This window comes from Xiphophorus hellerii, chromosome 5 (genome assembly GCF_003331165.1).
Source record: "Xiphophorus hellerii strain 12219 chromosome 5, Xiphophorus_hellerii-4.1, whole genome shotgun sequence".
Classification (NCBI taxonomy): domain Eukaryota; kingdom Metazoa; phylum Chordata; class Actinopteri; order Cyprinodontiformes; family Poeciliidae; genus Xiphophorus; species Xiphophorus hellerii.
In genome coordinates, this window is record NC_045676.1 from 17,743,298 (window position 1) to 17,756,803 (window position 13,506).

Below are 13,506 nucleotides of genomic sequence, written 5' to 3' on the forward strand. Positions count from 1 at the left end.
TAGAGTAACAGAGCATAGTCTACTACAGCATAGCATAGTACAATGTAATGTTGCTGTGCATGGAGTAGCATATTTATAGTACGGTATAGCAAAATGAGCATTTTTCGTCTCATTTTTTTTTTGACTGTGGACGGATTTATTAACCCTTGTGTGCCAAGACGCATTCCAGGCCTGCTTTGTAAATCACTGAGTTGCTCTCCATATGACATTTTCCAAACTTTTTACCCAATATTTAAAAGATATTGGGGTTGACCAGGACTCTGCATCTGAATAATTAAATATGAATTAAAATAAGTCAAGAATGACAAGATAATGTATGTGACTGAAAGTGTTACTTTAATACAGTTATATTTATAATTTTATATAATTATGAAGCCAGAATTACACTTGGGAAGAGAAAGTGAAATATTTAAAAGCACTAATAAAGGCAATTAAGGTTCCATGAAGACTTTTGGGATAAGTTTGTATTCATTCAAGTCGTGTTTATAGTTCGGTAATGGCAAAAGGGATACAATACAAAATTAGAACTATAGTCACACCATCGCATACTTTATTTTTTTATTTACAAAATGTGAGCTTGTTAAATATTAAAAATGCTTCAGTTGCATACATAATTGTGCAACATATTTTTGTGGTCTTTTTCAAACAATCCAAACGTTTTTTATTCACTCTCTCTGGACTGAAGAGAACAAACCAGCTGATGACCTAGAATTCAAACCATCGTCCTTTATTGCGTTCCCCATTTCTTTATCACTACCAAATAAAGGTACAAGACACATTGGTGTCTAGCACTAACCACACAAACGTGTGGAATTTTACCAGTTGAGTGAAGAAGGAAGAATATGAGAGGGTTGGTGTTGGGAGTGTGGAGGAGAGCGTTCATAAGTGGTGGGGAGGGGTGTTCAGCGCTTTAATATGATGACACCAGGCCAGCCGAGGCCATTATCAGTTGGCTAGATTTCTCCATACACAAACAGGGAGACGGAAAGGAAATGCACCCCCACTTTAATAAAAGGAGACATTTGCCGCAGTCTGATTAGAAATATCATTTCCTGATGCTCTCCTATTAAATTGGTCGGAGTAGTGCGGGGATTGCCTGTATATTATTAGCTGCTGGCAAGAAGGCCTGTAAAATAACCGCGGTGATAGACCTGCTAACAAACTGAGGAACATGAACAGATACATGCGCATAAATCTGCCCTCTGTTGCAATTTCATTTAGAGGTGCACTGATTTATAATCTGTTTGCTAGTGTCATCATCTCAACACACCTAGAGCTATCATATATGCCTCTCTCCAAGTCCATGTGAGATTGCTATTGTGAGAGAGGATTGTTATTTTGTAATGAGACTAACTCCTTCCAAGCACAGTAAGGGAGATGGTCCGATAAGTGGGAAGATAATAAATTGCTCAATGCAGCCGTGAACAGCATGCAAACACTCATCCACACACGCACGCCCCCACACACATCCACACACTTTCCCCTCTGCATCGCTCTGTTTGGCCCCTGTGGCCAAAAAGGCATCTGCTACTCATGCTGAAGTCATCTGGAGATAATAACCAGGCCCAGCGTGGCACCAGGCCACAGGCAGCGCCTCAGACCCCCACCACTCCACGCTGCATGGGCTCACTACGCTCTGGCAACCTACAGTACATCTGGGGCGGAGGACCTGGCAATCCTCAACTGCTGGTTTCTGGGAGGGTGGTAGGACAGTAGGGAAGGGGGCTTATAAGGTTGGACACATGCAAAGAACATCGACTGGGATGGAGTAAACTGCAGTGAATGGTTGATGACTCACTCGGGGTGTATTTAAGGTCTGAAACGGATGTGCAGTTTCCTGTCTTGGTGCAGAGCTGCAGGCTCAGTTATTGAACAACTGTAGAGGCTGGTCTACTAAAGCTGAAGAGAGGATTTTACAAACAACACCAAGGCACTGAAATGAGCACAGCCATAACTGTAACCATGCTGGAGTGGAATATGTGCATTTAATACTTTGCAATTTGTGTGATTTTCTTCTAATTTTGTTTGTTCGTGTTCCTATTGATAAGTCTGTCTGAACTAACATGGTTAGTTCAACAACTGGCCAGTTAATAAACAACTGGCCAAATTGAGAAAAAATTAAAACAATTTTATTTTTGAAAAACCTGTCTTCGTTTTCACACTACAAGGTCATATTTCAAATTATGGTAACAATCTTTTACCCGTTGTCTGTAAATACTATTTAAAGGTCTATTTGCTAAAATTGACTCTTCCAAAATTTTAATCAATTTAATTCTTACTCTGTAAATATATATTACTGTAAGCATCATAAAAGCCTTTAAAAATAATAATCCTGTCCCCTGTCTGTTCCTAGCATATGTTTGTTTCTAGTAATTTGAGTTAATCATTATTATATCTTGATTTAGTTTTAAAGCAGTCACTGTTTTTTTTTCTTTTCTTTTACAGGTGGTGAGGAGCAGCAGACACCATCGTGTGTTTGTTGAACACTGGTCACAGGTGTGAGCCTCCAGCAGTCTGTACCTGCACTGCTGCTCAATGTTTTATACTGTATTTTATTCATTGTATGATGAGTGAAATAGATGGAACATTATAACAACATTTAAAATGCAGATTTAGAATCTGTTCATTTCATTTCTTCATTTCTGTCTGTTGCTGTAAACTGTCTAATTGAAGAAAAAATGCTGAGATGCAGCAACTTACAACTCTAAATCAGATTGGGGTGTACAGGGTGAATTCGATCAAATCAAACCCAAGCTTCCCTAGTCTCAGATAATCACGGTGAAATTTATCATTATTATTTCGAATAGTTAAAAATATTACAGAAAGAAAAAATGATAGACTGTAGGGACTGATCAAAAATGACAAACTAGAAACAAAAGTCTTATTGCCTCATTTTAAAAATGGTGGATCTGTTGCTTCACTTCCTTCTTCTTAAGTCACTGATGACTATAACAATGACTCCTTCCAGGAAACGCAGCAAAGGCCTGAGTCACTGAGCCAAAAATATCTTCTATGGAAAGAACGTCAGGGAAGATAAAATTATTGGCAATAATAAGTGCATCTAATGGAGAGCAGTGGGAGAAAATAGCCTAACAGTTGCGTGCAAAGTACTCCAGCAGGATACGCCTACAGCAGCAAAACAACAGAGATAACCAGTGGTTACCTAAATCCCTTTAATATGACTTAAAGAACACCAAGCAAACCTGTTAGTACAACAGGTTTTCTTTTTCATAAATACACTTACATGAATCTGGTAGTGAATTACACTAAATTTGAATTCATTAAACTTGCATATAATGAACAACGTAGCTGGAATCCCAGTTTCCCCTATATCTTTTGTATCTCAGTGTAGTTTTTATCTGTTGGAAAATTCACCTTAAAGACGTAAAAAGTTGTATATGAACCTCCATTTGCAGCTTAACACACAACTGGCACCATTGGCTGCTAACATTAATCCAACACACGTTAGATGTGTGAAATGTCATATTAGTAGATATGTGAAAGGCAGTCCTCGGATTTCCTAAAATAGGCCTGACATGTTTAAGTAATAACAGATTTGTACGAATATATTTTTTATCTATTCTTACATCTTATTTAAATTCTGGTACAACAAAAATAAGCGTATCTACAGTAATGACACACAACACAGTGAGCTTTAGATATCAAACAAACAAAACAAGAACTAGGGTGTTGTGCGTTTTACGCCCTTGATGTACATATTGATATATTTTACTGTGCTGACCGTATGTTACCACAACATCAGCCACTCTCACCATAATTCATCCTTTATCCCCAGCTCTGTGTGGCTGGGTAAATCTGGAAGCATTATCCCATGTACTTCCCACCCTGATGTAGTGAATGCTGCTGAAACAAGAGACCAGAACTGAGGAATTGAGTTATTTGGATAGGATGACTATCCTCTTCACAGCCCACCTATATTGAGGTCCATTATTGGAGTTATTAAAGGAGCTAAGAGGCGTCAATCTACCCATTTGGATAGCAGTGAGTGGGTGGACTATTAAGTGGCTGCCTGGATGGCCTGCTATTGTCTTCCTGTGTTTCTGATTCACACAACCTTTTGACTGCTCAGTTTTTACCTTGCTTTTAAAAAAAAAAAAAATTTAATTGTGATTTTGCTCCTATAGTTTTTACACCTTTTGTGTCAGTTCTACTTGGCTGCTTTGCATTTCTTTAACACTTCAAATTGCTCTTTCGTTGCACTTGTCTTGCACCTACTTTCTGCTGGTACTGTTCTTTTTTCTGTCTCTTCCTCTGAGCAGAGTGTTTCTACTTTATATTGTCCCTCTCTTTTTCTCTGTCTTTTCCTCTGAGCTGAGTGTTTTTTGCAAATGTCAAACCAAGCCCTTTTGCTTTCTTCTGAAGAAAAGAAAGCCTTAAAGACGGAGAAATCACATTGTCTGCTGGTGTCTAATTCACCCCGACATCCACTTCAGGCTGTCTGTCTTAACTCTCATCCTGGAGGTAGAAGAGGGGAGAAGAGGAGTGGAGGGAAAGGATGAAGAATGTTGTGGAGGAAGTAAAAACATCAAGGAGAAAGGGGTGAATGTGAGTGTTTAGAAAAAAGTGCATCAGGGTGGGGGGTAGTTGGCCACAGGCAGATTCTGGCTCTCGCTGCCTCTTGTCAGATCAACCGTGGATCAACCTGAGGCTCAGGCTTCACCTTAGTATGAATTTACAACATGTACACGAGAACAGTTCATTATAACAAGATCAGAACAGGCTTAAACACAAAAACCTCAACAATGGGAACGTTATTGTCGAAGACAATCCTAGAAGATTCAAAACATTTTGCCACGCAGCTGTTTTAGAGAAATTCATGGAGGCTTCATGGGGCTTTTATAGAGACAAAACATATGCGTGCATGTATACTGAAACACACTATTGGCTTTACAATATCCCAACATCTAAGCAAGATTGAGCAATCACCTGAAAGATGCTTTATGATTAACTGCATTTATTTAATAAATGTAACAGTACGACAAACAGCTTGGAGAGTCTCAGATCCATAATAACCTTTTTTAACAGGAGTGCTTTGAACTGGTGTCTCCAAGCAAACAAGCAGACAAAAAAATGAATTAATTTGATGAATTCACATTATTTGGTCAGTTGGTTAGACAATCAGTAAAACTCCGTCACAGCATCAAGTAACTGATGTACAGGTATAGAAATCTAATGCTTTGTGGTTACCTTAGCAAAAATAATAATAATAATAACTTCATATATAAACCATTTTCAACAAACATAACAGGTGTAAAAATGAGGACGTAATGTGAATAACTAACAGATGTATATACAGTTCTTATAATTATAAGAATGAAGCTAAAGCTTCTTTCTCTTCAGACCCTTTGATATTCATTGTCTGTTGCAGAAAGATGTTGGCTCTGAATAGAAAACAATGCGCACACACACAAAAATATCCGTTTTGTCTCTCAGTAAACATTCATATAGGTTAAATGGTAAAAAAAAGTTAATCTCTCCCATGTTGGAGTCAGTGTTACTATAGACAGCACATTTTAATTTAGTGTTAGTCAATCTTTTGCTTACTGTAGTTTTGTTAGTCTGTAGTTAATTTATTCCTATTTAGGTAATCTTACAATTTAAAAGGAACAATACTTCATCAATAATTTTCCTAGAATGTTCTGAATGGAGTTCTAAATAATTAGTAACACCTTTTCTACTAAAATGAGATCTGGCTGGTTTTTATCGTCCTACAATATATTAGGTCCAAAAGTCCAACATTTTAATTGTCATCGTTCCTGTCGGTACATTGACTTCTTTTTCCTAGTTTTCAGATGTAAATAAAAAAAGCCATATGTTGCAACACAGGAGGCAGTACTGTCTGCAGTGTTTACTGAATCAGCCAAGCTGAGTTCAACCGTGCTGCATTTTAAAAGACAAACTCCATTAGTCCGCTATGCTCCGGCGATGCTTCTTTACACTCCAAACCCTAAAACACTCGCAATTTCCATCATTCATACACCAGCATGGAGAACTCATTCACATGTTACCAAGAGACAAAGCCATAAAATAAGGCAATAACAGGAGACCTTCAGTCTTGTCATTATCTAGCGTTTGCAGAGAGTCAATGACTTCATTATCTGAAAGTATTGATCGAACTGTGGCTGCTTGACAGCAGGTCAGTTAATACATGGTGGTTATTTCAGCTGAGGCCACATTTATAGACTGGATGGGGGTTTCATGCCAACACATTAGCACTTCAGTGAAGATGGGAGGTAAACTTTAAGACTTGGTTATCGATCAGAAAGTAACAATGTTTCAAATACATATAAAAACGTCCCTGAAGAAAGAAAAACATCACTCACTGTATTGTAGAGTGGACATATAAGGAACAAAGACAAAAAAATGAATTCTTCTTTATGTCTACTGATGTATTTTAGTAAAAATATGAATAAAGCATAAGGACATTGAAGAAATGTAACAATTTTTTTCATTCATGCACGTGGAAAGAAAAGTTAACGGTTCAAATACCTTTTTTTATTATTATTATTTTAGTGAGAAACAGAAGGCCATAGCAGGCCATTAGATGCGACCCAAAGGACAATTGAAGACCTGCTGCCTTCCACTCGGTTTAGAATTTGGTTTCAATAAAAATATATGTAGCTGTTTATTTCCTGTTGTTCCTGGTTCAATTTGAAGGTTTATCACACTGTTTTGTTTTTTTTAATGAAGTCCTTCACTTTGTATGGTCACATTTTCAAGTTTTACTTTCATAGAAACTTCTTTAGAAACACAGCAGAGACTGTGAAATGAGAAATATTGTTTTATGGGTGTGAACAAGAATGCGTGCAGTCCAGTCTGGGAAACAAAAAAGGACGCCTAACACCCAATAACTGAATGCTCTGGCTTTTGTTTTGTTTTACGCCATACTGAGCCTTGCTCCTCCTACTACGTCTACCCAAGATTTAATCTGAGACAAATTAAGCATACGTGAATATTTAGAGACGCATGAAGATTGAGAATCTTGTCGCATGAGAGCAAACACGGCAATTTGTAAAAATCCAGTCAAACAGGTCTACCTTCACTCCCTGTTACAGAACTAAAGTCAAAATGTTTTCTTCAACCGTCACAGAAACATCATGGAAAAGGAAAAACAAGCTTCAGCTTCAGAAAGCCACAGATTTGATTCAGAGGGTGTTGTAATAGATGCTCCAGAACGTCTTCCACTCAACTATTGATTTAGTTTTAATGCCACATTTGTCTGTTCACCTTTAAGTATTTTTACAAAAGAGTCACATTTTCAATATAAATATGACATCTAATCCATATTATCAGGTGTGTTTTTATGTAAAATGTTACTGGTAAAACTATGACAAAAATCTTAGAATTATTTTTAAAAAAGCTGACACTGTTAGTTGTTCTTATAAAACATGCAAAAAGATTTAAAATACAACAAACGATACAAATATATGCGAGACAGTGTGGTACATTGAGTGATGCAGTGACATCAGGTTGTTTAAACGCCCCACCACACACAGGAATGTAGAAAAACCTAACAGACAAGATAACATCACAATTACATGTCATCTTTTTGCCATTTTGTTCAACTTCATGAGGCCTGTTTGCTCAGGAACAGCAAACAAGCTCTTAAAATGTTTCTTTACATTTTAAGAGCCTGAGCTATGTGCTTTTGTTTTATGGGCTAATAATGAACATTGCTAACCATTTGTTCATTTTAGTTCAAGTTAGTTTATTATATTGCTAATATATTACTTAAGTGCTGTTGTAGATACATTGAAGAAATGAATATCACTCTATTAACATCTTTTTCAGCTTAATGAATTGAAATGTAATTTAGTTGCCCTCCAATTTAGTTCATTACAATTTGGCACAGTTCAGAGTTTCTAATTGGAATATAAAACACAAAGATAATTAATATTTATCTATATCAATGTAAACTGCTCTTGAGGTACAATCAATTTATTAACTTTGTCAATGAACCATTTAAAGATTAATTATTCGAGGATTGATGTATTATCTCGCAGAAAGTAGCTATCAAAGACAGATCTACTGCTGTTACAAAGGGTTAGCCATTGTCAGCAACCTTTGCTACAAGGCTGGGATGAATCTGTGCCTTCATGTCGTTATTGCCAAATGCTGACCTCAACATCTCAATGTTGCAACTAAAACTGAGACCAACGTCTTTCCAATCTCTCATTGTCCAGTTTTAGTCAGTTGTCAGAAGTGACAAAAGGTGTGGTTTTCCGCAGCTGTAACTAATGAGATATAAGGCTCCACATGTTTTGTGTTCAGAGACAGTATTGTGTCTAGATTGGATTTACAAAGCTGTTTGAGTTACTCTTGTCTTTCTGTCATCTCAAAGTCATCTACGTCCACACAGCTGATGCTCACTGAATATTTTCTCGGTTTTAAAACGGTTTCTTGAAAGCTGAGAAATTGGTTGTGTGCAAGATCCTCCACAGATCATGGGTGTCAAACTCAAATCCTCTGTGGTCGGTGTCTTCTAACCTTTAGATGTGTCTCTGCTTCAACATACTTAAATCAAATATAGATAAGGCCCAATAGACTGTCAGTGCATGCTGAGGCAGCAATGCAGTCATTTAATCCAGGTCTGCTGAACCAGGGAGATATGTTGCAGGAGACCTGCCCTTATGGCCTAGAGTTTGACCCCTCTGCTGTAAATCATACGTTTCTAAAACACTCAGACAAGTCTTCCTGGCACCAACTACCTTGACATGTTCACTGTTACCTAGATGATCCAATTTCCTCTAATTTCTGGTGCTCAGTTTGAACTTCAGCAAGTCATTTTCACCTCTTTTTTTAATGGCCAAGTGCTCAGAGTTACTGCCATGTGACTGAATTGAATCTCTTTTTGCTGTGACCGGTTTAGCTGTGCTCTCTCTGAGAATAAAAATGAAAAGACGTACAGCACAGAAACGGTGCAAGTCCACAACAGAAAATAAGTCTGTAAATTAATGGATGAATTCACAGCACATTGAGGTAGGCGGCTGTTTTATGACAAACACTCAATGTAGCAAGACAATCTCTTAGGAACTTCAAGGTACAATGGTAGATCTTATATATATTTCTTTAACCTTTAAGTTTGACAAAGCATATTTTCAATCTGAAGTGAACCAAAGTTAAGTGTTGTTTGTACTTTTTTCAAGTATTTCACTTGCAGGTGTATATTTTCCATCATAAGCAGGTCTATATGAGGCTATTTTCAATCCCCTTTAGGTGACTTTTGTCACACTGACATTTAACTTTGTGACTACCCTCCAGGGGACAGAGCTACAACAAAAGCTGAGAAATTCTGGGCGGAGTCCTCAAAGTTTCTTTAAAAAAAAGACATCCCATATGAAAGATACTGGATTTGTTGTTAATACCGACGGTTCACAGAAAGAAATTGTTGATTTAAAAGAGTACCAGTGATGACAGGTCTTTAAGCTGAGGTCTTTGTAGCTTTGTGTAAATGTGTGTTTGTAGCAGATAGCCTGAAGATACTCACACACATACAGGAGGTCACGGCCACTCTTGTGTGACATGTTTTACACCGTGCAGGGTCAGCAGACGGTCAGTGCTCTATGCATGGAGACAGACACAGAAAGAGACGGATTTTTATTTTTTTTTTGGCATCAACAGTAATAAAATTTGAGAGTTTAAAGCCACCAAACTGGAGATGATCAAATTTCCCTGTGACCATCAGCTGCAGATCTAATGGTCTTCTTACCAGCTTTTGTGTGGTGAGAAGCAAACAGCAGATCAAATTATGCTGTGTGATGTGAAATGTGACAGTCAGTAACTGTAGCTCATTGAATTTAGTCTTCCACCATTAGAAGAAAGATGTCTTTATGAAAAACCTGATAAGCCTACTGTATCCGTAATGTACACCCAACGGCTAACAAAGCTGTACCAATGCAGCTTAAATATAGCACAAGTGATAAAATACTGAAGCACTGAATCCAGCATCATATCCTGCCCTTAACAATAACATTTTTTTCTTAAAAAAAAAAAAAGTTTATGAAAGTAGTTGAATTTCTGATAGTTGTTTGTTTGCTCATTTAAGAACAGGAGCAAATGCCACAACAGACAACGACCCTGTTGAAGTCCAAACTTGGTCATTGCATTGGTAAGTAATGATTTGAATCGAGATGCAAAATAAATATATTTTGCATGCATACATATGAGGCTCATTCGTTTGATAAATAGCAAACTTAAAGCAGTCAAACATACTTTTACTAATTTAATATTCTAATCTTAGCTTTAGCTTCAGGCAGAAAATCAACATAATTAACTGAAATAAAGGCTTGAGAAACATCTGTGTGTAATTAATCTGTTTTACTTTGTGAATTGAGTTGCTGAAATAAATCACCTCTTCATTTGCTTATCTGATTATTAAATATTTTATTATTATTATGGTCATAATTTTTCAAACCTATAGCTTTTATGTTGAAATCAAGAAGCCTTATGGATAATCTAGAAGGTGAAACTGTTATCCTTGAAACATCAATTAACGCTCTATTCTAAAAATAAAAAAAAAATTAAATATGAATGACCTAAAAGTGTTTAAGTTGCTCATTCAATCTCATACTTTTGTTAGATCAACTGAATCAGATTTTTTAAAAAGCAAGTGTAATGAAGTCATATACAGTTCAGAGCAAAGTAATATAGTTGTGTCAACATATTCATGTAAATATACTTTAGCAACATGATTTATATGAAAAGATCCAACTTTTTCAATATCATTGGGTGTTTGAAGTAACCATACACTCCTTATGTTGCCGTCATGTTGTTTCAGATTCAAATAACACTTTTATTTACTTTAGACTGTTACAAGCAGAACAAACATGTAGCGTTCTTATATTTCTTTGTCTTCCCTACTGAACTCATGCAGACTGAAATGAACTAAAACTTACTTTACTCATGCAAAGACAAAGAATAGCAGAGGAAAATTAATTTTAAACCTTATTAAGAACGATCAGGTCAAGCCCCATTGAAAAATGTTTACCCACACTGAAAGATTGTCGACCCAACCCAGATATATTAGCTTACAACCACATAATTGCTTTATCATAAAAGAAAGCCACATAACTGAACATTTTCCCGAAGATTCGCAATTTATATGTTCATTCATCAAGTCAACTTTAATTCATAAACTCAAACCTTCATGCTTCCAGACAGTTTTTAAAAAGATTTTTGAAGAGACAATGTTGCTTTCGATTTAAACGAAGCATAAATGTGGTAAAAAAAAAAAAACCAAGAAGAGTGAAAAGCGGTCCTCAAATACACGTCTATTGTCTACATTTAAGCAAGAGACTGTTGGGAGGTTGCTCAAATGACCCAACAACGTATGACCTTTAATGTTCACATGTTCTGCTCTAAATAAGTGAAATAACTATAACCATAAAAATATTTTGTCTAATAAGGTTCACATGATCACAAAACAGTGTCGTTAAGGACCCAAACACAGAGATGAGGACTGGAGGTGAGAGCTGATTTAATGGTAACTGACCTCAGAAAAACCAACAAAGCATGCTGGTGGCAACAATAGAAAAACCTGATGCAGGCTGTGAAAACCACTTAGTGTTACTGGAGTGTCAGACAGGAGAGTTACTGAGCAGATGACAGGCAGACAGAGGGTAGAGGGAGCTGAGACACTGTGAGAAGGTGCTGGATAAATCAGACAACGGAGAAATATCACCAACAAAGCAAAGAAATAATCACAAACAGAAATGCAAACCAAGGATTCACAGAAAGTCTAAATACTACAGACAGTAAAATAAAATTGTGATCTGAGCAACACTGTTTATGGCTTACTTATTCAGCCATCTGAATAGTCAACAATTAGTGTGACAGATAGATGAAAGTCAGGTTTTTCCAGTTGTGCCTAAAAGCAGCGTGTGACACTTTCAGTTTTGAAAAAGAAACACTTGCATGCATTTGTGTTTCATACAAATGTACAGAGTACATTTAAGCCCAATTTTTTTCCTACCCCAGGCACATTAAAATGTCACATATTTATAACCTGTTTAACATATCAGTGTTTATTCACATTTAATAAAAGAACTGGCACATTGCATATTATGAATACCACTTTATAATGATCAATAAAAAATCTTAGTTTTTATTTCAGCAATAAAATCTTTCTTAGTTCACGTTTCCATTGATATTTTGACAATCTTAGGTGATTAGTTTCAGATCTTTAAGGTCGGAAAACCTCGTTGCCGTCACCCTCATTTTTAGGTCCCTCCTCAGATTCTCAATCCGATTGAAGTTGAATTAACCCAGCCAGACTCTGACTGGATTAATCTCATATGCTTATATTATAGCCGGTCAAAAGACACATTAATGGAGACTTTTTTAAACCTAAATCTGTCAGCTGTATGAATAATTTTGGGCTTGACTGTATATATACCTATACATTGAGAAAGATAACATAGTATAGAGAGAATAAATTACATTCTGCTCCTGAGAATGATCTTTGCATTCCTTCAGAAAAGCAAAAAAAAATTTAAAAAAAAATCATAAATAGGCTTTATAAATCTAAACACAAGTAAAAAATAAAACAATCTAGGAGGATTCTAAATTTTATTGGTATTTTCACCCTTATTTCAGGTTGTTTTCATGCCAAAGGATACATAAGACATTATACTTTAGGGTAGAAAATGTTTGGTGTAAAACAGATCATTTTAAGTTTAGGTTGTCTATTATGTTGCATTAGACTTGGTCCAGAACGGTCTATATTCTTTAGTATATAGTAAAATACTCCTTCAACTGAACTCCAAATAGGAATCTGGAATCAACTTTCACATTGCCTGCTTTCTAAATTACATAAATTCACACATGGAGCTTTTACTGTGCACAACACAAATGGATGCCCAAGACCTGAAGAACTACAGTTGACTACTTTGGTTTTGCTTCATTTTTCTCAAAGGCTTGTGCTGCCCCCAACACAAAACTGACCTGGTCAATGAACAATACGGACCAAAAAATAAATAAATAAAAACACAGAGCTGCTTTAATTCAGAGCAGCAGATCTACTAAATTCATTCAATATCACCCTCTTCCATTAATGTGTACAATCGCATGAAGAAACCGTGAAGAAAATTTTGTATTCAAGCTTACATTGCTCACTAAAATATCAGTGTGAAGCAAGACAGGCTTAAAAAGGGAAATCAAGGTGTGGTGATTATTGCACCTTTAGTATAAAAAAACTAAAGGAAATATGATATATACCATATTTCTATCTGTTCTTCTATCTTCTCCAGCTAACTTTGCCTCTTTGGCGTTTTTAATGCACCCTGACAACACACAAATCACTGGAGTGGTTTCCCAGCAACAAGAGGGAGGGTTTGAGTCCCTGCTGGAGCCAAAAATACCTTCCAGTCGGGGAAATTGATTCCCTTGAAGTCTTAAAAAGCCTTAAATCTAGTCAGTAAACAATAAATAGCTAATTAAAGACAGAAAACAGAGGTGAGAGAGTGTGCGGGTGCAGAGCAGGGGCTG